Source organism: Aethalodelphis obliquidens, unplaced genomic scaffold (assembly GCF_003676395.1).
Source record: "Aethalodelphis obliquidens isolate GAN/ISIS:26980383/991018 unplaced genomic scaffold, ASM367639v1 scaffold5, whole genome shotgun sequence".
NCBI classification, from domain to species: Eukaryota; Metazoa; Chordata; class Mammalia; order Artiodactyla; family Delphinidae; genus Aethalodelphis; species Aethalodelphis obliquidens.
Window position 1 is genome coordinate 40,000,023 of NW_020837949.1, and position 27,654 is coordinate 40,027,676.

At 43.3% G+C, this 27,654-nt stretch overlaps 1 protein-coding gene and 1 long non-coding RNA gene across 2 annotated transcripts in view; both read left to right on the forward strand.

Annotated features, from left to right (window-relative positions):
- LOC113618225 (uncharacterized) overlaps positions 1–11,977 on the forward strand; it is a 36,818-nt gene extending 24,841 nt beyond the window's left edge. Inside the window, exon 4 of the long non-coding RNA XR_003431930.1 lies at positions 4,595–11,977. This is a non-coding gene — a long non-coding RNA (uncharacterized LOC113618225). The remainder of the gene's footprint in view (positions 1–4,594) is intronic.
- A 1,192-nt stretch (positions 11,978–13,169) lies between these two features.
- ELMO1 (engulfment and cell motility 1) overlaps positions 13,170–27,654 on the forward strand; it is a 551,203-nt gene continuing 536,718 nt past the window's right edge. The window contains exon 1 of the mRNA XM_027102174.1: positions 13,170–13,595. The gene's annotated coding sequence lies outside the window, so the exon portion shown is untranslated. The remainder of the gene's footprint in view (positions 13,596–27,654) is intronic.

Genomic DNA, 27,654 nt, shown 5'->3' on the forward strand with positions numbered 1-27,654 from the left:
ATTGGGAACATTAGCCTGGGAATGTGCAGTTTGGATTGGAAAGAGAGACCAACTAGAAGCAGAAAGCTCAGTTATGAGTTCATTGTTTTGGCACAATATTTCCAGAGGGCAATTTGGTGATAATGCAGCAACATACATAATACATCCATCTTCTGGCCCTACAATTTCACTCCTAGGAATTTATTAAAGAAATAATAGGGAAAGTGTTTAGAGTTGTATGTTCAAAGTGTTCATTGAACTGCCATATATAATAAAGAAAATGTAAAAACTAAACTTCCAACAATTCATAAGATGAAATACTGTGAAGTGATTAAGTACCATGAAGGAAATCTGTATTTATGAACTTTGAAATGGTTTCATAATATACTTAAATACCCTACATTTAGAGTGCCTCCTTCACTTTAACCCATATATCATCCTATCCTGGTGATGCTTGTAAGATGGTTATCACAGTGGTGATTTCTAAAGCAAATCTTATTTAAAGTAAACTTCACAAAATAGAATGGTTCAGTTCTCCTCTTTCCTTCCTATAAGGAATGAAGTAAAACAGGACAAGGGCCAGGGCTTGTTTATACACAGTCCCTGATGCAAAACAGCACTCCATAAGTCTATGCCTAATGTTAAATTAGTGCAGGTTCTGTGTTCTGTAGGTTAGTAATACACAGTAATATACCAATTCTTTTTCATATCAATGACTGCCAAGGCACTTTTCTCGAAATACAGTTAGTCATCTGAGGGCTTCAAACTTAGGTCTTCAACAGTCTCCAGAAGGTCCGCTAGAGAGATGCGGTGTGGACTTCTACTATAGCAGAATGATCCTGGCTCTGGATTGAGAAATTTGCTTTCAATTTGCATCTGTCACTTTACAGGTGTATAAATTTGGCAAGTCACTTAACCTCTTTGAGTCTCTGCTTCATCTTTAACATGGGGATAATAAAATATCTTTCCTTTAGTTGTGTAACTGAACAAAAACAAAAGCCCTTCCATTACTTAATCCTTGCTACTCCACATTAGAAATTTCAGACAAGGAATATCAATATCTAGAAAAAGTTATTTTTTATCTTACTTAAAAGTAACATACCCACAACCCACTATCCAGAATGCTAAACTGTTTTCTCTTTATAATTAATCTCTTTGGAATAAACCACAGATCATTTCCCCCAAATATTACAGAACTTTCCTATTTTCATAAGTTTATATGCAAATTGAAGATCTCACCTCAGTTATGAGTACTCAAGATAACATAATTATGTTATTCATGTAACCTACCTTGAACTTATCTTCAAATCCATAGTGTATTTTCCAGAAAAGAGAGCCTACCTTCTTTAGGTTCATCTAAAATGTTTTTGCTCGTGGAAACAAAATGCTATTTAAGATTTTTGCCTTCAGGCAAATATATAGGGAATCTCACTTGCCCTTTACTTTCCCTGTTTGTGTCCCAAATACTAGACTCATTAGGGGAACAAATTCACATGCTTATTTGGAAAAGAGGAGCAGCTCCATCACAAGGATCCCGCATGCAACCTTTATGTAACCATACACCTCCTTTCTCCCTCACTTTCCCATCCACCATCGGTGACCCCTGGCAACCACTAATCTGTTCTCCATTTTTATAGGTTTGTCATTTCAGGAATGATATTTAAATGAAATCACACAGTGTGTGATGTGTGACCTTTTAGGGTAGGATTTTTTTTTTTTTTACTTAGCATGATTCCCTGGAAATTCATCCAAGTTGTCATCAATATTTCATTCCTTTGTATTGCTGAGTATTATTCCATGGTATGGATGACCACAGTTTGCTTAGCCAGTCCCCTACTGAAAGACAAAATGACTAATTTTAAGTTTAAGGTTTTGATGAGTTTTGACAAATTGATATGCCCTGGAATCATTGCCATAATCAATAAATAGGACATTTACCCAAGAGAAAAGAAAATATATGTTCACACGTAAGCTACATGAACCTCTGTAGCAGTTTAATTCATAATAGCTAAAAACTAGAACTAAACCAAATGGCCAACCACAGATGAGTAAATAAATGAATAAATAATGATATATCTGTACAATGCAATACTACTCAGCAGCAAGAAGAAGTGAACTACTGATATAAACGTCACACATAGCGAAAAAAGGCAAGACATAAAAGAGTATATGCTCTGTGATTCTGTTTATATGGATTTCTAGAACAGGTAAAGCTAACCCGTAGTGTCAGAGAGCAGATCAGTGATCACCTAGAGCTGGGTGAAGGGAGGCGAGAGATTGACTGCAAAGGGGCACAAGAAAACTTTTCACGGTTTAAGAGAACACTTTAAACCTGCAACCTGGAGAGAAACTACTGCTCAGAACAGAAGGGCCTTACTTTCACAGAAATCAAGAAACTGGTGCAAATTAAATTTGTTTATGGAGGATAGGAAAAAGAGTAAAGTAGGAATAGAGGCCCAAAAAACCAAGGTATAGAAGAATAATGAACCCCAAAGGTGAAAATAGAGGAAACTTGGAAAAAAACTTATCAAAGCTTCAAACTGCAGAAGGCTGATGGGAACATTGTAACACGAGGATGTGAGCTTCATCTATTTGACATCAAGTTTATAGTATGCAAATTCCCCCTCCTTCGCTTGTGATCTTTACACAGCTGTGTGTCTGCCTTTCTTTGGGTCCTGCAGGAGAAGTTAGCCCAGTAAATGCAGAAGGAAAGGGTGTTGAGATTGCAGGTGTGGTCTTTGACAGGAAGATTCTCTGATTCCACTAATTAGTAAAGACATGAAATTATCTCTAATAGCAGAAAGCAAACAAGGAACAGTTTCTTGGCTTTTCTTGGGACCCTTTCATGACAAAATACATTGTCATATTTTCCACCAAGATCCTTCTGGAAGCCCTCTCTATCCCTCTGAAAAGCATGTAGTGCTAATGTAGTAAATGGCATGCCTAGATAGAAATAAGCCCTTATGGCACAACATATATGCCAAATTCTTTCCGCCTTTGAAGGAGACAGTACTTACCTGGGTTGTAGGGAGAGAAACTGGAGCAAAGACAATGGAAGACTAGCGACATGAGTTGAGTCTGAAAGAGAACAAAAGAAGGGAGGTTCAAATCCAGGTGAGAGTAGGGATAAACGTCCATTCCAGGGGACTTGTAGGTGAAAGAGAAGTGAGATATGGTTACTGGAATTTAGAACTGGGGAAATAAACTAAAGTAAATAGGAAGCCAGCTGGAATTAAATTGTAATTGCGGAGAATTATCAGTAGATTCTAAAATCACTGGGTAAAAGATTCTTCTGGAATAGGCTACTTGTACAGTGTAAAATATCCTCCCACAGATTTCTTATTAGTTGTCAAAGGAAAATGTACTTTTTCACCGCCCTAATCTAGCTGGTGGTGACAACCTTCCCAAGAGTGGCACAGACTGACCATGCATATATGATGTGATGCAGCATCAAGCACCCGTATCACCCATGAAGCGTTCATGCCAAAATGTTTAACCTGAAGCTCATCACACCTAACGCCTACAGAAGCACAAAGGATAGAGGGATAAATAAAATGAAACCATAGGTAACAGGCAAATCCAGAGTGTTTGCTGTTCTATAAGAGGATTTGCCTGTACCCTATACATTATTAGTAATTAGTAATAGTTCTAGATAGAAGGGAGCATTTCACCTCCTAATACTGTAGGCCTTAGATAAAGTTAATTGACAAGTTATAACTCAGATGACTAAAGAAGAAACTCCAGATAGATCTTTAGACCCAGTGCTTAATAAGAAAAAAATTGGAGGTTAAGGCCAGGGTTTCATGCTATAGCATTTGTAAAATATAAGTACACATGTTAATTAAACTATTAAATATGTATAGTTTTCATTCAACATGAGTTCAGTCATTTTCAACTTGTCCTTTTGTTGTTGTCCTTATAGAGTCTCACATAAAAGATGTCTCTTCAGAGATAAAAGATGTCTCTTGTAGCTTTTTACAAGAACTTGGTAGACCCCACTTCATTCCAGTAGACAAGATTCTAAGGCTCAAGGAGAGCACCTTACAGGAGAAATCTATTAATTCAGTGGAATCGGCCCAAGTATTCTGCATCAGCTGGCCAATACAAGTAAATCTAAGTCCCTGCCAGCTTTTGATAAAATAACTCAGGACTGCTCCCTCCAAAAAACATAATTTTGTCCCTTACATTTTATTTTGAAAAATTTCAAGCATACAGAAAATTTGAAAGGCTATTTAAATAAATGCCTTTGTACCCTCCTTGTATGTTCAAGAATTGTTAACGTTTTGCCCAATTTCACATATATATATATATATATATATATATATATATATGTTAAGACATTCTCCTCCATAAGCCCAATACTATTTTTATACACAAGAAAGTAAAAAATACCATATCATCTACTATACAGTGACTAAATTCCCCAGTTGTCCCAATAGTACATTTTGTAGCTTTCCCCAGTGAATCAGGATCTAATCAAAACTTACTCATTGTATTATTTATGTGTGATTAACATTTTTTAACTCTTATAGTCTGGAATAATCTCTTTATTTTTTCCTCACTGTTTTTTTTTTTTCTTTCTTTTTTAAATCTTCATGACATTGACATTTTGAAGAATCCAGGTAAGCCCTCCTGTTCATGAGGAGTGGGAAAGCTTGGCTGCATGGGGGCCAGAGCACAGGGAACTGAGTGCCAGGGCTTTGGAAACCATGGCAAGCAAGATCTCCATGCGTGGCAAAGAGTGACCTGCAACGCCAGCAGACTCGTCAGCCCTCATCATGGAGGCTCCAACATGAAGAAGCCACAGACCAAAAGACCTCTTCGGGGGTCACCCATAAACATTCTCATCCATTCCTATGATCGTGGAGGGGGTGATGGACCTATACAATCAACTGAGATTGGATCTCCAGCCAACTCAGTAAGTGGGTGCTAAATTAGAGTGAAGTGATTTGGAAAATCAAGGGAGGTTTGTGTTGAAGATGGTAGCCTGAACACTTGGGTTTTCTCACCTTTGTCCAAAAATCCCATTGAAATAACAGTAAAGGTATACAAAAGGGGATCAATAGGTAACCACAGAGAGAACAGAATGGGGGAACAGAGGCCAGAGTTTTGATGAAATTATGTAGCATGGAAGGTGGACTAGATCTTCGTGATCATCTATCAGAGTGGAGGGAGCTGTTACTTAGAAGAGACACAGGGGAAGGATGATACAAAGACATAGGGGTAGATCTGTCCAGCAAACCTTATGCTGGCTCAGAGGCTGCAGGCACTGGGAGCAAGAATGGACTACGGAGCAGTAATCAAGGAATTTAATTAAGCAATAATCAAGGACTGAGTACAGAACAGCTGGGTCAGTGGGACCCACCTATATTTAGAGGGTGACCAGCATCAATGCTGTTTACCACTTAGTTAAAAATGGAGAGCTACTGTCTGAAGAAACTAAAAGATATGCCTGAAAATACCTACACATATACTATCCGTGTTCACAGATATAAATATTAGGAAATACAAAACTGATAATCTGTGATCACTGGACTATCAAAGAAAACCATCAGTCCCAGAGACAAGAACCAAGGTGAAAAAACAGAAAAAATGAACCTCAAATTAACAGATAATTCTGGAAACAGAGAATTTATAAACAAAACAAAACAGTTTTTAATTAGAATCTTCGAAGAGGTTCAAGAAGACATGTCCTTAAAAAAGGAATTGGCTGCTATGAAAAACGGAACAATCAGAAATACTAAAAAAAAAAAAAAAAAATGATGGCTGATACTAAAAGAATTCACTAAAGGGGTCAGAGGATAAAGTCAGGAATCTTCTAGAAAAGCACAGAGCAAAAAAAGGGAAGAAATGTAGGAGATAAGGAGATGTGATACAGAAGGTCCAACAATGATTTAGATAGAACTTCCAGAAAAGAGAATATAAAAAATGAGATGAAAATGAAGAAAATACAGAAAGAAATTTCCCGAGGTTGAAAGGGACAAGTCTTCGTTTGAAAGGCTTATGTAGTGCCAAGAGGGAACAGTGATAAAATACCCTCACCCATTTCCATCCTGACAACAGTTCAGAATGTCAAGGATAAAGAGAAGATTCTAAGTGCTTCTAGAAATGAAAACACATACACATAGGCACACAGACTGGTACATGAGGCAAACCACAAAAGAAGAAGATGGTTTTGACCTCTGACTTCTTATCAGCTGGAAGACAGGAAGCCATGTTTTAAAGAGTTCTGATGGCTACTAATCTGCCAATCAAAAATGTAACTGCAAAGTAAGGATAGTCTCAGACATGAAGGTTCTCAGAAATGTTGGCCTTCCATTCACACTTTCTAAAAAAAAAATTTTGGTTATGTATTTCAGTGAATAAAAAAGAGTCTTAGAAAGCAGAAGACAAGGTATTCGAGAAATGGGGGACATAACTAGAGGGTAATGGAAAGAAATTCTAGGAAAACAGTGAGGGAGTAGGCGACAATGGGACAGAAAATCTGAAGGCTCTGTGGAGAATGTCTTCAAGAGTAAAGTGGATTCCATGTGTAAGGACATGGAAGACTTTAATATGTTTTGGCAATTTCAGACTCCAAGGAGGGAAAAAACCATAAAGTCACGATGCCTCCATGAAGTAAGTTAAAATATACCCAAATTGTGGACAACTGACAGACTTTAGAAGAGAGAATCTGTTCAGTCTTGACTCCTGACACATTCTTCTTCAGGGGTGACTGGTTTAATGACATAGGATTATATTCCTTCTCTTTCAGTGCAGTCATGCTATTTGCCTCTGCCATGTGTAATAACATATAATACTGTAAACTCTGCTTTAAAATTTTTAGAATCAACTAATAGACAATATATAAAGAAACTTTCATTATAGTGTCAGGAAAGAAGGTAGCAGAATATAAATGTAATAAACACTGAAAATGTAAAACTAGTATTAAGTTTGGAAATATAATGTCATAATTACACACATCTAGTCCTCCTCTAGTCCCAACCCCCTGGGGCTAAAAAGAAGAGTTTGTAGCCACACCAGAAAAGGAAGGAAGGAAGGAAAAGAGGGAGGGAGGGAGGGAAGGAAGGAGAAAGAAAGGCCACCAGAGTTTTGGAGAGTAGACTTGATCAGATATAGCGAAAATTAACATGGGAGGAAACCTCAGCTGATCTCTTTTTGGCTCTAGAGCTGGGATGGCCTTGAAGAGATGCTCTGAACTGGGCAAGGGAGGGCAATTCAGGGAAAGGTACTCAGGCATGAGGTATCAACACCGATATTCTCAGCAGCCTGGGGGGATCAGGGACAGGGTGGTGATTCCACAACTGAGCACCTTGGTCCTGAGGTGGGGGTGGAGGATAGAAAGGAAAGGGGAAGGGGTTCGTGTGGTGCACACAGCATCCACTAGAGGTAATTATAAAAAGTGTCGATTAGAGAATCTGGAAATTAAAATTTTGATCATCAAAAACAAACAAAAAACTAAAATAAATTAAAGGTAAGAATGGACAAGGCTAAAGAGTGAATTAACGAGCTGGAAGACAGAGCCAGTGTACTCTCCTAGAGGACAGTATAAAGACTCATAGGATAAAAAGAATGAGAGGAAGTGAAGTGACATGAATGATAATATCAGAAGGTCTGTGTCAATAAATAAAACACTATCATCAATAAAACACCAAAATGTGATGTTATAATCAGAAAGAAGAAGAACTGAGAAAGAGGGGGTAAAACAAAGTTTTAGAAATCTTTCATAGAAAGGAATAAATAAGATACTGTATGAAATTGATAAACCAAGAGATAATAGTATAGACAATTAGAACCATGGCACTAATTACCTAAATAATTAAAAACAGAAATGACTAAGTGTGTTGACCTCTAGGGACCAGGACTGGAGATGGCAGGGGTAGGGGGGAGAGAGTTTTACTTTTCATTTACTATTTTATATTTTAAAAAAACATTTGACATATATTTCTTTAAAATTTTTTTTAAAGAAAAAATAAAGATTATTGTACTTCCACCTGACCATTATAGAAGAGGTTAATAGCCATTACTAGTGCAGAGTGGTTAACATTCATCTTGGCTAAATTTACTGAGTATTTACTATACGCTAGGCATTGCTTGAGAGAAGTATCATCATATAATCAACTCCATATTATAGGCTCAGAGAAAAATACAATAATTTGTTCAAGGTCACATGGCTATTAAGAAGTAGAGCTGGGATTCCTTTCCATATCTATAAACTCCACGAGCCTGGACATTTGAATACTTTGCAGATTTTGCTCTGATGAGACTGGTGGGTCAATCCTCTTGTCAGTGTTTACTGTAACACTGTAGGGATTCCTTGAGTTATTGATCAATGCAATTTCTTTGGCCATCATTCTTTGGGCAAGGGGAGGTAGAGAGTGGATATAGATCTGAAAGTCTTGATAAATGCCCTCCTAAACACAAATCCAAACAGGAGAATGCATTTGGTTAATGGATGACTTGGCAGTCCATGGAGATATTTTTTGTTTAAAAATAGGGTGGGATGGCTAGAGCAGAGGGAGCTGGTGCAGGGAGTAAAGTTTACATGTTTTGATGGGTGTCCTCCACCACTGGACAATTTATAATTACTATGAAATGAGGATCTGCTGGGCATGAACCCAGAGTAATGGTGTCACAGAAATGGTCAGTAGCCAAACAAGAGTAGAGTCATCCCTTTCATCATTTCTCGAGCCCGTCCTTGACCTGGGGGCAAGTGTTGCAGGTAGTACCATGTTGGACACAGGGTTACAAGAAGGCCAACCAAGTTCAGTGTTTGGTTGGGCCGAGGCAGCAAGGCAAAAGCAAATCGTTTGTTTGTGGGCCTCTACAACTAGGATGACCGACCATCTGTTCTACGGGCCCTCTGCTTCCTTTGTAACATTTCCGTTTCTCCAGTTCTCCCCAGGCCCTTGGTTTTGGTGACTTAGGCTCCATCTTCTCTAGCCTTAGCTTCCTGCAATAACTCCCTATCGGTTCTTCCCACGTGCCTTTTTGTCTCCCCTCTAATCCATTCTCTATTCGGTAGGATGAACCTTTAAAATAAAAAACCAACCATGATAGTCTCTTGCTTAAAATATTCCACTTGGAAAACAAAACAAAACAAAAGAATGCCGAACAAAAAACTTTTCAGTGCCTTCCCATTATCCTTAATATATTCAGTATGACTGCCAAGGGCTTCCAAATTTTGGCTTTTGCCCTGTGCTCTTAGATTCAATTTTGATATTCTCACACTTTAACCAAATTGACTTTTTTAAGGTTCTGCCTGCACTATGATTCCTATAGACCTTTGTGCAAACTGCTTTTTTTGATCTAGAACCCCTCCCCATTACCCAGCCCACTGCCTTCCCCCACTGTCCTGGCTAACGTATACTCACTCATCCTTCACGTTCCAACTCTAGCAGAGCTTCCCAGGGAGACTTACAGGTGATGGTAGCATCCCTGCCTCCACGTGGTACTTCAATATTTGGTTATTACTATGTTCTTCTACTACATTCTGTCTTCTTAACTAGGTTGGAAGTGCCAGGAGGGGCCCCCCATGCTTCTCATGCTCACCATTGTAGCCTCCCTTCCTCCCACGGTAGCTCACATTTAAGGCCTTCAGTGCACATTGAATTAAGGAATGATGGAGAGAAGGAAGGCCCTGGCATACAGACCCCCTTGTCACTCTGCTTGTCCCAGGGCTGACCCCAGTGGCTCTGGACTGCAGGTGTCTGCCTGCTACCCAGACATTGTTATCTCTGGTATAGCAGCTTCCTGGAGCTGAGGTCACTCTCTCTACCCCCAGAGCTGTTTCAAGACTGGAGTCAAGCCATCGTAAGCCTGATTCTAAGACAGGAAAAGAGAACAGATTTTTCAAGCTACAGATCAAGGAAGTTGAAGCTGATTTGAGGCAAAATTCTGAAGCAAATTATGAAATGTATTATTAAATGCACAGGGCTGATTTGCAGTTCAGTAAGTGTTTTTTAAAAATGAATTAGAAATGAATATTTGTGAATGCTTAGGAAGGAAAGAGTTGATCAACATGAGTCATCATTGATTAAAAATATAACAGGCCATTTTTGCAATTTGGGGTTTCATGGTGACATTTGGGTACTCATCCCTCCTCTCTTGGAGTTCTGTAAACACAAGGAAGAATAAAGATGTTGGAAACACAGGATCGAATTATTAAATCTGGGAAATTCGCCCAAATACCTCTCTATCCATCAACAGTGCAAAGCTGTCTTGTAAGCATGGTTGCGGGAAGCAGTTTAGACCTCAGGCTTCAGGGAATTTTGTTCTTTAGCCAGCTCTCTCTGCCGTGCTTCCTTTTCTCCTATAGCCATCTTGAGACTGAGATGGGTGGTCCTATAGGGGAGATCCTGAGTCCACTTCCCCAACCATTTGAGATGTAGATGAGGCCGGCCCAACTGCAGAGAGCCTAGCCCTGCCCTGGTGGACTTACTGCAAGTGATGAGCTGCCCTTGGGTCCTGATCCTTATTATAATGGCCACCCTCTCTACCACAGCATGACCTGTGGGATTGAACGGCCCAGTCTCTGACCAGGAGCTGAAATAAAATCAGAGTCGTGATACTAGCTCTTTCCCTGCCCTATGGGTAGAAACTGATGCGTGGGAAAAGGGAGGAGATGTTGCTCTTATTTACTGATTAGAGGACTGTTATAGATAATAGCTAAGCTAACATTTAGTGAGTGCTTCTATGTGCCAAGCCCTGTTCTAAGAGCTTTACTGTATCAACTCATTTAATCCTCACTCAACCCTCCCAGGTAGGTATAGTTTTAGTCCATAAGTTAAGTCACTTGCATAGGGTAATGCAGCCAGTAAATGGCAATGCTGGAATTTATATCCAACAACCAAGTCCAGAGATGGAGCCCTTCTACATGTTACCACCACACTGCCCGCTCTACAAAAGTGCCCACTGCAGACCACCAGCTAGCCCAGGGTGAAGGTGGATTTCTCTAAGGCATTTGACACATCTAATATGTCTTTATGAATACAATAGAAAAATAAGGCTTGGTAATGGCACAGTTAAGAAGATCATTAGTAACTGAATGAACCAGTGAACTCAAAGAATGCTGATCCCCACCATGGTGGAGGGAGCTTCTTAGTAGGGTGTCATCCAGGACCCTAGTGTTCTAACCTAACCTGCAGACATGGGGAGACACTGGATGCCTGAATCAAGTCCAAAGAGACTTACAGAAGGTGGACCAGAAACTGGTTTCCAAGACTAACCTCATAAGCATGGACATGGCCTAATCGTAACACAGCAAAGAATTTCCAGTCTTTCCCTTGCACTGGGATTAACAGTGAGATGTATCTGAAAAATAATTGACAAGAGCTTATAAATAGTTTTTAATGGTTAGTTAGTTAGCTAGTTAATTTATATGACAACTTTTTTAAAAGGCAGAGACAGGTGTCCTTTAAAAAATGGTGAAAGAGATTTGAAGCCATATCACATGAAAAGGAGTTAGAGTAGCTGACAATGTTTAATCCTCGGAAGAGAAAGTTTAGGTAGAATTCTAGGGCTATCTTCAAAGATCTGAAAGACTATCTCTTGCAGGCAGGATGTGACTTACTCGGTGTTAACTGCAGAGGGCAGAGCTGGGACCAAAGGTTACAGGGAGGTGGATTTGTCTAATTGCTGTGCAAAGTTCCCCGTCTACCCTTGGAACAATTATGACACCTAACATTTACCGAGTATTCATGGAGTCTGCACTAAAATAAAGGTCTTTATGTGCCTTAGCTAGAAAGTTGTGGATAAGATTCATACTTATCACTATAAAAGTGTCTCATCATCATTAGTAAAGGCTCCATTTACTGACTGCTTATTAAATTACCTCATTTGATAGCTGCCCTGTTGACTGTTATTATTGTATCATTACTGTTTTACAGATGAAGAAATAAAGAAGTGAAATTACTTTCCTGGAATCATACTGTTTTAAGTTATTAGTTTATAATGATCTGGACCCGAATATTCCAGCTACTAATACTGCCTCCTGGGGTTATGCATGTAATAAGGGGTCAGATCAGGGCAGTTCATTAGAAATATAATATAAGCCGCTAATGAGAACCATGTGTATAGTCCTACTTTTCCTAGTAGTCGTGTTAAAAATGTAAAAACAAACCAGTGAAATTATTTTTAGTGTATATAATATACATTTTATATCTTAACCCAACTGAGTCATCACATCTAAACTATCATCATTTGTTGGAATGATGTAATCAACATTAAAATTATTAACGAGCTATTTTACATTCTGTTTTTCACACGAAGTCTAGTGTCTATTTTACACTTAACAGAACATCTCAGCATTAGCCACATTTCAAGCGTTCAATAGCTACTTGGAACTCTTGGCTGCTAATGGACAGTCGGCACATGGTTAAAATTTAAGTCTCCTTGGGGGGCTAGGGGGTGGGATTGAAACTTAAAGAACAGGTTTGCTTCCACCTTACATTCTAATGCCTCCCTGTCCCCGACTTACCTCCTTTGTCATTTTGCAGGGAATGTATAGCAACTGCCTTTGCCTTTTCTGGTAGAGCCAGCGTAGATATTTCTGAATTTGGAGAGGACAGGTGTTTCTCCTGCAACCTTCCAACAACTGCCATTTCCCTCCTGGCAGCTACTCGGAGTCAACGTGTTTGATTTCTGCTTTGAAAAGGACTGAAGTAGGTTGTATGAAGCAAATAATGTACCCTAAATACCAAATTGGGGGTAGAATGTTTTGCTTTATGCAAAGTTATGCAAAATTAGGGAGTCCCTGGCTTAATCGATGAGAAATAAATCCTTTGGTCGGTAAATGCACAGGTGACTGAGGAGGAGGAAACGTTCTCTTGTTACTTTTGTCGCGCCGTCCAAGGGTCGAGGCAGAACGTCAAAACAAACACATCAGCCTCTTAAGGTAGCTTTAAAACAGCCCACCGAAGTTTCTCCTCAAAATTCCAAACCAGTTGCCCAAATTGAAGGCTTATAAAAAGATGCCGCGCACTCTCGGCCTCCCGGAGGGGGCGCTATGAGGGTGACGGAGTTAGTGCCTGCAAAACGCCGCGTGTGAGCTCATTCGAGAAGTCATGCTCTGCACACATATTATTTATAGCAGAACTGAGGCGTACACGGTGTTTGACATTTTCTTCTTTTTAAGTAGGGGGACTTCAAAAAGTCGTGGGCATCCCCATCCCCCAGGCAAAGTGCAGTGGACCGGCGTCAGGGCGCCGGCTGGAGGCGAACGCGTCAACCACGCGTGTCCGGGCGCAGGTGCGGGGGGCGACGGCGGCCACTCCGCAGCGTCCGCTCGGGAGGAGATTTCGCGGCTAATCTCGGGATGCCTTGCAGATGCAAAATGTGTCTCTGGCCAGCAGGAGGAAGGAAGAGGAAGTGAGAGCAGCGGCCGCCGGCGGCGCAGCAGCCGGCCGACCCGGAGTGTAAGTGCGTGTGCTCTGGCGAGCGCGAACCGGCGAGGATGGGCAAGGGATAGAGGCAGAGCCACTCACACCGCCGGGGCCCCGAGTTGGGCGACAGACCCTCCGGTCCCCCTTCAGTGGTCGCGGGGTCGCCCGAGCTCTGATTGCTGGGAACCCTCGTCGCCGCCGCCGCCGCCGCCGCCGTCCTGCGACCCCGGGCAGGTTCGTAAAGTTTCCTGGGTTGGCGCGGCGCCCTGACTCGCTGACCTCAGCGCAGCCGGGGAGGGAGCTGGGGCAAGGAGGAGGCGTCTTGCGCGGGGGGACTCTGGGCGCCGCGGAGACACTTGTGTTTTCTCCCTGGGGGCGTCGCGGCGCAGGCGGGGGGTGGCCGCCGGGGTGAAGGCTGTGGGCGCGTGGGGCACTCTGCCCCAGTTGGGAAAGTCAGGGCGGAGGGGGCGGCGGGAGGGCGAGTGGGAGCGGAGGAAGGGGCGCAGAGGAGGGAGCGCGGGGCCGGTGGCCAGGGAACCCGCAGAGATGTTTCGGTCAGGGCGGGCTGGAGGGGGCTGACTGAGGGCTGGGCTGCTGGCGCCGGGGGGCTGGGGACAGGGAGAGTGTGGAATTGTGGGCTTGGAGACCCGAGAGGCTGCGCGGGAGAAGGGACTGGCAGCTAGGACTCCCGGCTTTTCTCAGGCACTCGCAGATGGAAGGGAATCCCCCGGCGAACGCGCTCCTGGGAGGGGGCGGTGATGGTCTAGAGGCGTGGAGGGCCGGGAGGGACGCGAGGGGGCGGTTGGGGCAGCTGGGAGCCCCGGGCGACTGTTAGTAAATACCCGCCTCCCGGGGACACGCCGAAGTCCCCCCTGGGACCGGGAAAGGAGGTGGGGGGCTTCGATGGGTGATCCCTGCCTCAGAGAGGGGGCGCACCGGGTGCGCCTGAAGAGAAGGAAGGCAGCCGAGCTTCGGGGGCCCTGGAATCCGAGCAGAGAGGGGCGGCCGAGATCGCAAGAGTAGCTTTGAGGAAGAGGAAATACAGAACTCAGCCGGCCCGGGGGTGCGCGCGTGCGTTTGGGATTGGGAAGTTCGTGTGGTGCCGCGGGCGCGCGCGAGGGCGGCGAGTGTGTGTGTGTGTGTGTGTGTGTCTGTGTGTCTGTGTGTGTGTGTGTGTGTGTGTGTGTGTGTGTTACCGCGAGGGGCTCCGCCGAGTGACCCTCTGCCACCTAGGGGCTGTTTGAAATTGGCTGCTCAGGGCAGGGGTTGCTGGCGGCGGGACCTGCGTTGACCTAAAGCCTAGCGCTTGGCCCCCGGTAGTGACCCTGCTCTGCGGGCCTCTGGACAGCTCCGGGGACTCGCGGGGCATATTTCGTGATGTCCAGTGCCTCAGACGTAGGGCCTGCTAACACCACTGGCCATAAATGATGCGGATCTGGTTCGTTATATTTAAGATTTCAGAGAACCTATGGCAAGGGTTTCTGCCTCTGGAGGCAGAGGCCACAGGCTCCTCGTTTACGGCTGCCAGTGACTTGGGGGTGGTGTGTGGGGCAGTGGAAGAATTTCTGAGTTGTTGTTCTTGGGGTTTTTTGTCTATAAAAAAAATAAAAGTACATAAAAGTTACTGTCTAACCCTAACCCTAACCGAACTAGTAAATAAAAGTAATTAATGACCCGTATTTATATATCAACTTTACAGAACTGGGCACTGTGAGTTAGAAGGTCAGATCCCCTGCTGTCAAGTAGCAGACTTTTCTTCCTTACAGCTGACCTTCTGAACCCGCTCTTTACTATGGTACATTTCCTATCTCTTAAGGGCTGTGGTTAAAGGTTCATGTTAATTTCTTACCACACTTATTACTCACTTTTGTTTGTTTTTAATTAGATGGATTGTACCTCCTCTGGGGAAATTGTGAGGGAATGACCTAGAGTGTTGGGACTCTGCAGGGTGGATGGTGTGAGGAGGGAAGGGAACTAGGGAAGAAGCTTGGTAGGTGTCAGGGAGGGGGTTGCTGGGAGGCTGGCCCAGACCTGGGTGGAATTCAGGACCTGGAGCAGTTACTGGGTTACAGGATGGGTGGTCCTATTGATGGCCTTATCCCCCTTCCCCCCCCCCTTTCCCGTGTCTCATCTCTCTGCCTTTCTTGACTACAGACAGCTACTCTGACTGCCTTCCACTCTTCTTTTTCACCAAGTTCTCTCATGAGGGCCTTGGCACGTGTTATTCCTTTTGCGCAAGGAGCCTCTCCCCACAGTGCCCAGTTGGCTCACTCCATTGCTTCCTTCAGGTCTCTGCCCAGTTGTCAGTTTGCAGGAGGACTTCCCTGACTGCCTCATATAAAATAGCAACCAGCCACTCCCTGGTCCTTTTAAGTCACTTAATTTTCCCTCTTAGCACTTTTTACCCTCTGGCATTATATATTCACTTGTTTGTTTGATTATTGTTTGTCTCTCCCCTTAGAATGGAAGATCCACGAGGGCAGGAGCCTTGTCTTGTTTACAGGTCCAGAACTTAGACTGGTTCCCACGTAGTAGGTGCTCAAGAAATACTTGTTGACTAAGATACGCCTTTATGAGAGAGGCTCACCAGGGAAATACACCACAAAAACAAAATACTGCAGCATCAGCGGCAAGTAAGAAGCCCAGGTAACGGGCTTTTGCTCTTTCTCCTCTGTCCTCTCCCCATGCCCAGCCACACTTCTTGCAGATCCCTTTCTACCTTGAGTAAACTCCTCCCCTTAGAATTTCAGCCTGAAGAAAGGAACAGAGAGGTGATTTCCTTGGGGGAGTGGAAAACCAGAACAGTTTATTAATAACACATAACTGCTTCAGATCTGCCGTCTGTGTCATCACTCTCCTTGGAGAATGTCTTTTAAAGGTGTGTGGTACTTTAGCCAAAGAAAGACTCCCCTGGGAAGAAGGGAATTACTGTGAGTGGAGTGAAGTCAGAGACATCCACTGTATCCCACTCCACTCCCCCAGCAGATGGGAGACAAGGAGAGGAGAGGAGTAAGGGAAGAAGGAGAGGGAGACAGAAAGGGGCTGGGTGGCAGGTGCTGGGGAGAAGAGAGATGAGAAATGCCCAGGAGAAGCAAAATGAAAGAGAGAAAATGGATGAGGGGTTTCTACAGTGCTGCTAAATCGTAAGCCTTTATTAAATTGAGAAAGGGCAATATTTGAGTGTTTTAAAGTAATATACCCCTTTGGATGTTGGGTGTGAACGGGTAGGGAAAGGTGGAGGAAGGGAGTGCTTTGAAGCCTTGCAGAGAGGATGTGGCTAGGGGTGTGCCAAGGGGCTCTGAGCACACACTTTGCTGACATTATTATCTTTCTTAACACTGAAGGTTTAGAGGTAATCATTCCTACGGAGGATGTTTCCTGTCCGGAGCTAAGACAGTGGGTACCCTTAAGGTTTGTAACTGAAGCCTGCAACCACTTTTCAATGCCTGAAACTATCCAAGTGGGTAGTTTGATTTATAAGACATTCATTTTGTTGAACTTAGAAAAGGTGGGGAATTACTAAACCCTCTCTCCATCACAAAGCCTCAAGTGTTTGCTGCTAATTGTGCAACTCCAGTTCTGCTTCTTCTAATTAACTAGTCTCGTGTTTTTGAAGCTTAGCGTTACAACTAGGAATGGATCATAATATCAATTTATTAGGTCTGGACCAGCAGTTGAAAACATGAAATAGAAGAGAGTACAATAGAAAATTGAGTGTTTTACAAAACGGACACCAAATCTTAATGTCAAATGTATCACTTAATGTGGGTCGTGATGAAAAAAGTCTGCTTTAATCATTCTGGAGGCCCTAGGAATGTATTTTAAACCATTTACCAGGGATTCTGATGAAAGTGGTTCATAGGGCCATACTTTAAAAAACACTTAGCTCCCCGCCCCCCAAAATGCTATTGGTTTAATCTCCTGCAAGAGATGCTGTTTCCAAATGTTGAATCAGATGCAGTAAAAGCATCAGTCATTGACTTAACTTTTAAAATACTACTGTTTATAGAACTTGATGGTCTGCTAGGCCCCGAGGCTGACGTCCTGGCAAAGCTGGAGAGCCAAGTGTATGTATTTCACTTTAGTGATATGGAGAGACAGTAGATTATCTGTAATAACTCTTTAAGTTAGAATAAAACGAGTGAAAATACTCTTTTCTGGACAAGTTTTAGTTTAAGCTTTTGAGATCTTTAAGTTTTTGAGGTCTTTGGAACCTTACTTCACTGAACTTTTCCTTTCATATTTTATGCCTCACGGTCCCCATATGCATGCTTTTAATTACTTTCAGAGGTTTGCAAAGACAGAAGTAATCTCTTCTGGTGGCAGCCACACTGCTGTGATACACAATCAGATTAAGCTTCTTAGTTGACCAGGGCTTGGGACTGGCTAACCAAAGAAGAAAAAGGCTGAGAACTTCAGCACTGTCCAAAATATCAGGATTTTGAAGACCAGCCATCCAGGGTACAGCGTGTGGCTCCCATGAAATGCGTGTGGCCCGTGAAAGCCTTTGAATACGCCAAGCACAGCATTTTTAGGTACAACAAAGCCAGCCTGCAAGCACAATGCAACACTGGTTGCAGTTTCCGGTTCCCTGGATAATTTAGGTTGTCTGAGTGTCAACAATTGGAACTTATAGATCGTAGCCAGAACTGAAGCTCTCAAATCACGCTTTTGATCCATGATTAATTTAACTTGTGACTTAGTACTATGCTTTCTAAGCTTTCACAGGATAAGTACAGGTCTGTCTGAGCAGATTTTGGCCACTGGCCTAAGGTGGGGTGAACAGCCAAGTATCGTGTAGGAATCCATGCAGGAGGAGGGATGCTAGCTCATCAAACAGAATTAACCACAGCAACAGCCTGGCCTGGTGCTGAGTGGAGAAATTAGTCACATGCATAAATAGAATGCGATGATGAGTCTCAGTCAGTGTTCTAGGCCCCCGCAAACACTGATTTCCAGAATCTGAGCAGGATTATTATTGGAACCTCCATTTTAGGAACTGAGGCTACAGTTTTGACTATTTTCGTTCTAACAGTTAATACGGGGAGCAAAACTTCCCTCAGTAGAAAACACCGGAAAACGTCCGTACTAATTGCTGGGCTCCAGGACTGCTATGGGTTGGGTGGGTCGTACTTGCCGGATAAGGAGCAGTGGTTTGAGGGCGGCAGGACTGAGTAAGCCCTGACTGAGCGTTGCCCCAGGGGGCTTGAAGTCACAGGATCCATGCAACATTTTCCTCCTTGTGCCGACAGCTGACATGCTTCCTCCTGGAATGCTGTTTGCGAAATGGTGGGGATGAACTGGTATAGTATTCATATCCCATCTTATAGAAGTGGCTTGGAGAAGTGAAATGTCACTAGTGTATTTGGAGAGTAGATCTGAGCCTACACCCACCTCTTCTGACTCTTTTTACCCTGTTGTTTCTTGCCCGTGCCCCATGACGCCTGTGTTGAATACTTATTCTTCTTGTTGGTTCTCCTGGACTAGCCTGGTCTGAGGCCAGGATCCCCACATTGAGCTATGCTGCGGCCCTCCCAGGGGGCCCTTCACTCCTGTATGCTGGTAGAAATTCCCTGGGATCTGATGGTTGTGCCCTGGGTTACCGTGGCACCTAGGGATGTGTCTGCCACCACCGAGGCCAAGTTTTTCAGTGCTTCCCTTTGGATATCCCATTCTAAAGCTGACCTCTTTAGTCCTGGGAGTCAGAGATCCTTCTCTCAGGGACAGCATGCCCATCAGCGTGCTCATGATATTGACGCGTATAAGCCAGAATGCAATTCATTAATCAAAAATGAGAATGATGTTTGCCGAGGGGAATAGACACATATTCTTTAGCCAGCATATTTTTTTCCTCTGTGGATGAGTCATGGTGAAAGCAAAAGCATGGAACCACTTGGGGGGGTGGGGGGGACCAATTTGGGGGAGGGAATACGTTTAACAGAGTAATTTCCAGCTAGTCATATTTTTTGCTGTTTCTCCTGCCCCATGTATTAATACCAACTAAGTGAACCAGAGACTGGAGTTCTTAACCAGGATGGTTTCTCCCTTGGGTGATGCTGAGGCTACTGATTCTCTTCTTTTGCTTCCTGCAGGCTGTTGCCCATTCTACGTTGACCATTTATATCAGGCAGTCTCAACCTTGGCACTGTTGACATTGATTATCCAGAGGCTGGATAATCCTTTGTCGAGGCGGGGGGGTGCCCTGTGCATTGTAGGAAGTTTACTAGCTTCTCTGGCCTCTACCCACCAGATGCCAGTAACAGCACCCAGTCGCGATAACCAAATATGTCTCCAGACGTTGCCAATTGCTAACCTCCTTCTCCTAGTAAGAACCACAGTTTTTTGTGTTTTTTTTTGTGGTACGCGGGCCTCCCACTGTTGTGGCCTCTCCCGTTGCGGAGCACAGGCTCCAGACGCGCAGGGCCAGCGGCCATGGCTCACGGGCCCAGCCGCTCTGCGGCATGTGGGATCCTCCCGGACCGGGGCACGAACCCGTGTCCCCTGCATCGGCAGGCGAACTCTCAACCACTGCGCCACCAGGGAAGCCCCACAGTTTTGTTTTCTTGCGTAAATTAGTTCAACTGTGGGCTATCAGACATGCTAGGCTTTTGACAGCAGTTATAAGTGCCCCAGTTTTCTATTTACTGGTTATCCCTTTGCCCTAAGGTGGTTTATTCACAGATGGGTGGTCTCGTCCTTTATGTTCATTTATTTCCTCTACTTCTCCAAATTTCCTCTCTAGCTTCCTCTCCTGCTAAAATTGCAATTGTCTCCCTAACCCAAATTGCTTTCAATTCTGAATTTCATGTGTATTTCTTCCTGGCACCCTCTGGTTGAAAAAAACTGTAGCTGGTGACTTTATGCCTCAGTTTCCTCACAGGGTCTTGAATTCTGGCCCCTGGTTACTGTGTTAGCTATAACGTCCACGTAATGCGAATAAGATAAATGAAATGAGGGAGGTGGTCGCAAAGCTCAGCTGGGCTCGTTCAGAGGTCTCTGTCACCAGATTAAGGAAATGTCTGCTTGGGAATGAGTTAACAGGGTGAAATGCCTCCTCCGCTGGTAAAATACGCCTTGGCTAGTTGAGTAGTAATAAATATTGATGTTCCATTAGCATGACCAGGACATCGCTTTAAGGTATTGCTATATGTGGAGTCCTTTTCCACTCTGTCCATTAGATTTCTGTCCTAATCTTGCCACATTTGTTTTCTTATGTAATTATCTGTCAACCTGTTATTTACCTTCGCTGTCGGGCTGCTGTAGCAGAGTAGCATCTAGGGGCTTAAGGGATGGAGAGAGATTGTCCAGCCTGTGTACTAGCTTGTCTCCCCAAGGCAGTCGCCTTCTTATAAGTCACAGCCCTACAGTAAACCTCCACCCTTCCTTCCGCCCTTTGTGCCTTTTTTTTTTTTTTTTTTTTTTTTTTTAGCTTGAGATTGCGTTTAGAAAGCCAGCGTTTTGTGCTGTGGGGTTCTGCGGCTGAGCAGTCCTGGATGAGCTATATTTTCCAGGCTGCTACACACAATTACCCTTAATTTCGAAGCATAGTGCATTTCAAAATAATTTTTTTTCTGTTTTCAGGCTCTTTAATCCAGATGCAGAGCCACAGCTGGCTTTGCCCTTGCCCACCAGAAGGCATGTGGCTTGGGAGGTAGAACCAGTGGAGGGACTTTGGTTAGATTGCGTATTTTTGGCTGAGTGAAGAGTGAATTCCAATAACACTCAGTAAGGCTGATTTTTACTTGACTCCTGCCCACCCTCACCACTGCCCCACCCCATCATTTTCACAGCATTTTTATAGTGGACCATGTGACCTAGTTATTCCAACTGTGGGCCATTCATAGGAAGTGACCAAGTATTCAAAAATTTCGATTTGGGGGAATAGGACTGATCCTTTCATACGCTAAATAGTAAGTGTGTACTGTGTATGTATGTGTACGTGTGAGAAAGACACCCCCCCACACACACACATATATCCATGTAGCTCTCCCAATATTGAAAGGTCTTTAGGAGCAAAGAAACTATTATATCACCTGCTAAATCCTATGTTCTCCAGTGCTTATCACTTTTATAGCAAGTCAGTATAAATCACATTAAATCAAAACTTTTCTCAAGGAATGAATATATTTCCATCATCCTTAGACTTACTTTACTGCCAAGAAGTGAGTTCAACTCGTTAGAACTACTTTCTCAATTACTGTCCATTCTTTGAGAGTTTTGAGAAACATTTGCCTGGATTAATATGAGAGAAGCACAATAAAGATTTATTTATTAATTGTAGTATATTTTTAAAATGTGTGCCATATACTTAAATATGCATATAAATATTATTAAATTGAAATACTGTTGGGCTTACAGTACCCATCATAATACTTCACTCATTCATTCATTCATTCATTCTGCAGCCATTTTGATCGCATTTTATGTCCTGTAGTCAAGTCTCTTGCTGGTCATTATAAGACCTGCTTCATATGAGCAGTGTGGTGAGAGGGGCTGGAGGGGAAACAGATCCATTAATAGATAGCCATTATAGAGTGTGATAAATACGTGTTTACAATGTGTGCAGATCACAGAGGAAGGAGCTCACAATGAAGTGACTTTGAGAAGTATCTGGAAAGCTGAGTGTTAAAAGAAAGAACCTGGTAAGACCAGGGAATACAGCCATCAGGGTAGTGGGAGAATGTTTGAGAGAGGCCTTGTGTCAACTCTTCTGGGAGCTGGGCATTTGGATTGAGCGGAAAGGAGTGCTAAAGGATTTTAGGCAAGAAAAGACACAGTTGGAATTCAATAAGAAATCTAAGTCCCAAGGCCACATGGAAGATAGATGAGATGGTACAGCAGGAGGGAGGTGCCAAGGAAAGATGGAAGCTGTAAGCCCTTTCCTTCTAGGCCTACCCGAATAAACACACAATCTTGGTCAAATGAATAAATAAAGCAGTGTGTTTGCTGTGTAAATGCAACTCCATCTTCAAGTCTGAGTAGTGGGCCAAAACTCTTCCTTTAAAGAGACAACTTCCAGAGGTCCAACGCCCCCCCCCCCCGGTTGGATTCAAGCCAGAAGGAAAGGATATTGTTGTTGATGAAAAAAAGATTTGCTGACTGAATGGATTTGGGGGAAAAAGGGAAAAGTCTTTGAGGTGTAAAGCTAAGTAAATACATACTTGTTGGTTGAGGATTCAAATTATCTTTTGGACTCTCTTGGCTGGTTGACTTGGTGTATGTTAATTACCTTTCTCAGCCTCAGTTTTTTTTTTTTTTTTAAGAAGATGTTGGGGGTAGGAGTTTATTAATTTATTTATATTTATTTTTGCTGTGTTGGGTCTTCGTTTCTGTGTGAGGGCTTTCTCTAGTTGTGGCAAGCGGGGGCCACTCTTCATCGCGGTGCGCGGGCCTCTCACTATCGCGGCCTCTCTTGTTGCGGAGCACAGGCTCCAGACGCGCAGGCTCAGTAGTTGTGGCTCATGGGCCTAGTTGCTCCGTGGCATGTGGGATCCTCCCAGACCAGGGCTTGAACCCATGTCCCCTGCATTAGCAGGCAGATTCTCAACCACTGCACCACCAGGGAAGCCCTCAGCCTCAGTTTTTACACCTTTCAAATGGGTGTACTGTAAGTCCCTACCTCTTGGAGTTGCTGAGGTAATTAAATATAATAATAATTGTAAAGTAGGATACCCCGAAAGCATTGGTTTGGACTTGCTATTATTGTTGATGTTATTCGTACTAATTCAGTCGTTTTTATTCAAGTTTTTAATTCAAATATGTTGCTAAAATCATTTAAAGACGTACATTTATTACTTTATCTTCTTTAAGTGGCTTGGGGAATTCCTCCTAAAATCTTGACTAGACTATTAGGTTGATTTACATATCTTTTCTTCAAGAATACAGCAGAAGTAAACTGCTGAAAAACAGGTCAGGTAAAATTACCATCGATGGTGAATTAAGAGAACTGACATAACAGATCATGTTAGCAATGTGGGATCCTCCAATAAAACCTCTTGTAAATGGATCTCTATCCCCCATTCATTGACAACTGACCTGGGATTTTACTGTTTTATTATTATTTTACTTTGGGTAGAGAGAATGGAGGTTGCTAATTGGGGGTCTTTCCCTTTCCTTGAATCCAGCCTTCTGGGGGCTGTTTGTACTTGTCCGGCGTGGATTGGAGCCCAGTGAGAAACTCCCAGTTTGTGAAACAGTAGTGGAGGAGCATTTGGCAGGACTTTAATTGGTTGAACTGGGTTTCATATGATTATGTTGTTTGTTAAGGAGTTAGCTCAATGGTTCCAATAACGCTTTGTAAATGTCCCTTTCTGAATCATTTGGAACTTCCTGTGAGTAGGGGACAGTTCAAATGTTCATTGGCAGGTGGGTGGTAGGAAAGTATTAATTTTTCTTCTTTAACCTGAGCCTAGAAATCAGATTAGAAAATATTCTGGAGATGAAAAATAGCAAAATAAAAGTAGGACGTCTATAATCCTGAGTGCACAGACCCACTATAGCTCTGTCATCTCAGCATGATTAACTGTACCAACTTTCTCTTTCAAAAGTGCCCCAGGTTGGACCATTCGTTTTATGGCCACCTAAGTAGAAGCCACCTGTTTCCATTTCTACTCATTCTGTCTGGCTGTTGCCAGTTTGTTTGAATGCCTTTTCTACTTTCTGTTCCTTCAGGAAGGCAACAACTAGCTGACAGGCTCACCAGCTCATTAAGCAGTGGCTCATGTACCCGCCACTTGGTAATGGCTTTTATGGAGTGGGTCGAAAAAAAAAATAAACCTCAGTGTAGACACTAAACTGCCATGAAGTATGGGTGTAGGAGAGAAATGTGCCGAATGAAAACTACTTCTCCAAGCTTGTGCTTTGCAAAGTATAGTCCCCGCACCTCCTGTTACTATAGTCATGAAAAGTCACTTATCAATCACTATAATCAAATCTTGTTTGGTACCTGACAAATTATATACTCTCTTCAGTGTACAATAAAAATCTCCGTCACTTTCTCTTCTCCCAGACAGGGTGATAAGTATGGATTTTTCAGCTGCTAGATTGTCAGTTGTGTGACAATGCCTCTTTACTCTATATCAGGATTAGTGCGGAGCTTTAAATAGGATCCAGTGTTAAATAAATGTTTAAAGACCCATAAAAAGATTTTTATGGTGAAATATAGATTTACAGTAAATCACTGGGGAATTCTATCCATACCAAAATATGTATCAGATTAAGAGCGAGTCAAACATATTAATTCACCTTGGACCCATTTTACAGATGAGGAAATTTACTTGTCAGGGAGGCTGGCTGCCCAGATCAATGCAAGGCCCAGGGAAATGGCATAATAGCAGTTGTTATGTTGAATTTCACTCTTCTTTCAAAATCGAGGAATTTTCTGCAGCGTACCGAATGCTACTCTCTTTTGCTTCCAAGTCTCCGTCCATTTGTCCAATTCATTTTTGCCTCAGTTGAACCCATTACATGGGAATATTGTGTTCAGCTGGGAACAATTTGCTGTGAGAGCTTTGCTTCAGGAACATGTAAAAGAGCACAGTCAGGGCAGCAAACCATTCATTACCTGAGCCAGGGCCTACTGCCAGCAAGATGGCAGAGAAAAGAGGGCAGTAATGGTTGATTCGTTTATATCCCCATGAAACATCATTCCACTGTAGTAGAGATTGTGTTGTAATTATGGCCGACTTATTGAGGGCCATTCGAAATCATTTACATATGCTGCTAACAATTCTAGCATTTGAAGATGCAGTGAAACAGTCTGAGAATTGGCACCTGGAGCTGAGAATGATAAGACGCACGAAGGTGTACACAAATATAAGAAGTAAGTCATCATGGAAACCCCCAGGTCTCTTTTCATTTCAACATACGTCTTTCAGACGGTGAATAGGCTTTAGGGTAATTTTTCATAACTAGATCAAGGCAAGGCCCAGAGAAATGGCATAATAGCAGTTTTAATGCTGAACTTCACTCTCCTTTCAAAATCCAGGAATTGCATTAGGAAGAGTTGGGCTCATCCTTTTGAAGTGGTAAGTGCAAAAGAAGGTATCTAGTATCATATGCAGGGGAAGGGGAGCTGCCATAGGTCTTAGTCTTCAGGGTGCTGGCGAGACCCTGGAGCTTTTAACTTTTAGGAGAGGGATCCGAGTGTATTTTAAATTCCTGGTGGCTATTGTGGGTCTGCCTTTGCCTCCAGTGTTTGCTTTTTAGATACTCTTTAGTTCCTTTGTTCATTCACAAATATTTAATGAGCACCAGCTATGTTCCATGGGTGTGCTAGGTGATACATAAACAATGGTGGGTTTCCTTCCTAGGGAAGAAAACAAAATAGTCCTTTAGCTGATGTCATGGGCTACTTAGACACCGGTGGAGGAAATATACATTACTCAAAGGATTGCACAAATAAATGTGACATTTAAACTGTGCCAGGGGCTGTGGGGGAAAGGGCTGATGCTGGGAGAGCCTACAGCAGGGGGATTTATATAGTCAGGGAGATCTGGGAAGAGGAAGAACGGATTTTACTGGGGAAAGAAGAGTCCCTGTGGGTGGCTAGTGTGTGTGAAGGTCATGTGAAGGGCGGACTTGGATGTTGAAGGACCTGAAGACCAGAATGTTGGGCAGGGGACACTCCAGGCCTGGATTAGGCTGAGGAGGTGGGTTTGTTGGGACCACGGCTCTGGGCCTTTACCAAAAGATCAATGAGAAATCACTGAAGTGTTTATCCAGGGGAGTGATGTGACCACATTTACGTTTTGCAGAGATCTTTCTGACTTCAGTGTGTAACTTTTACATCATTTAAAACCGGTCACAATGTGACTGCACCATTACTACTTTTAGAATCTTAACAATTTCTAAAAGAATCAATTTAGCCACTGGTGTCTCCTTCAAATTTTAAAGAGCAATTTAACTGAGTGATTTAGCATGGGTGTTGCAACCACTTAAGAATGATATGGTACCGAGATCTGTGGTTCACAGACTTCAAAATGCCTAAGAATCGCTGGGGACCCAGAAATTGCATTTTAACAAGTCCGTCAGGTAATTCTAATGCAAGTGGTCCTGATTCCACTTTGAGGAGCCTGGCCCTACAAAGTGCTAAGGAGTGAAAGAAGAATTATAAACCTCAAGGTAGAACATTATCAGGCAGCCAGTAACGGATGGATCCTCTCTACTGCCTGGGTTTTAACTTGGACCTGTTCTCCCCACACTGGCAGGATATTCTTGCAGTGCACCTGAAATGGATTCTAAATCCTTTGAGTTTCTTCTAATTTATTTCCTAATCCTTTCATATGCAGCTGTTTTGTCAGACCTGTGGCTTACTACTTCTACGTCTCTGATATTTTAGTTTTCATTTTGTAGCCATTTCATAAGAATCTTCTTATGTAAGTGCCGAAGGAAGCCACGAGGCAGGGAGGTAGTGGGGAAGCCTGACCCGACGAGGAGGGTGGTGAGAAGCCCCTCCGTGGATTTCACTTACTTCGCCATCCGAAGCAGGAGACTGAGCACATTGTACGAGGGAGAGACCAGACCATAGTTGCCACAATGTGGAATTGTTTCCAGGGACGTAAAGGGCCAGGGATACAGGAGAATTACTTTGGTGGGGAGGGCGTCTCCTTAAAGCTATTCTCTAGTGCCCTCTTAAAATTCTGCTCAGAAACCAATCATGAGGAAGAGAGTGGGCTCATGGCTGTTCCCCAGGGAGTGTAAGAGCCCAGAATTCCTTCGCACGTGAAATCAGGTTGAAATGAACATTAAGAGTAAACTTAGGACAGAAAAGTCACAGAAAAGGTATCAGGCAATTGGTGGCGAGAAGAGAGAATGAAGTGCCCTGAACCCACATCTCCCCCTGGTCAATGTGACACATCTCAGTAGTCACCTCCTCAGGGAGCCTTCCTTGATTTCCTGGTATCCCCTCCTGGGACACGCGGAGTGCTTCCCTGTGCTGGCATTTATCGTGCCTCTTGTGCCTCTTTACGCTCTGCTTCCTGTCTTTGTTCCTGAGTAGACTGGAGGTCCTGAGGGCAGATATTCCCAGTGCTGAGGCCACAACAGGTGCTCAGTCAGTGCTTGCAGGGAGAAGCACTAGGGTACGTGTATGTGCGCACTGCGTCCTTTTGGAAGAGCCCTTTAAAATGGCTTCTTTGCCCCGAGTCCGGGCCGCAGGGCCATGTGGCTCGGGGATGGCTGGCATGTAACTCTCATTGCACTCAGTTTTGCTGAAGACCAGTCCTGCCTGAGGTCACTGTGATGGAGGCGGGGCCCAGACCATATGTCAGATGTGGAGGACAAACGGCCGCTG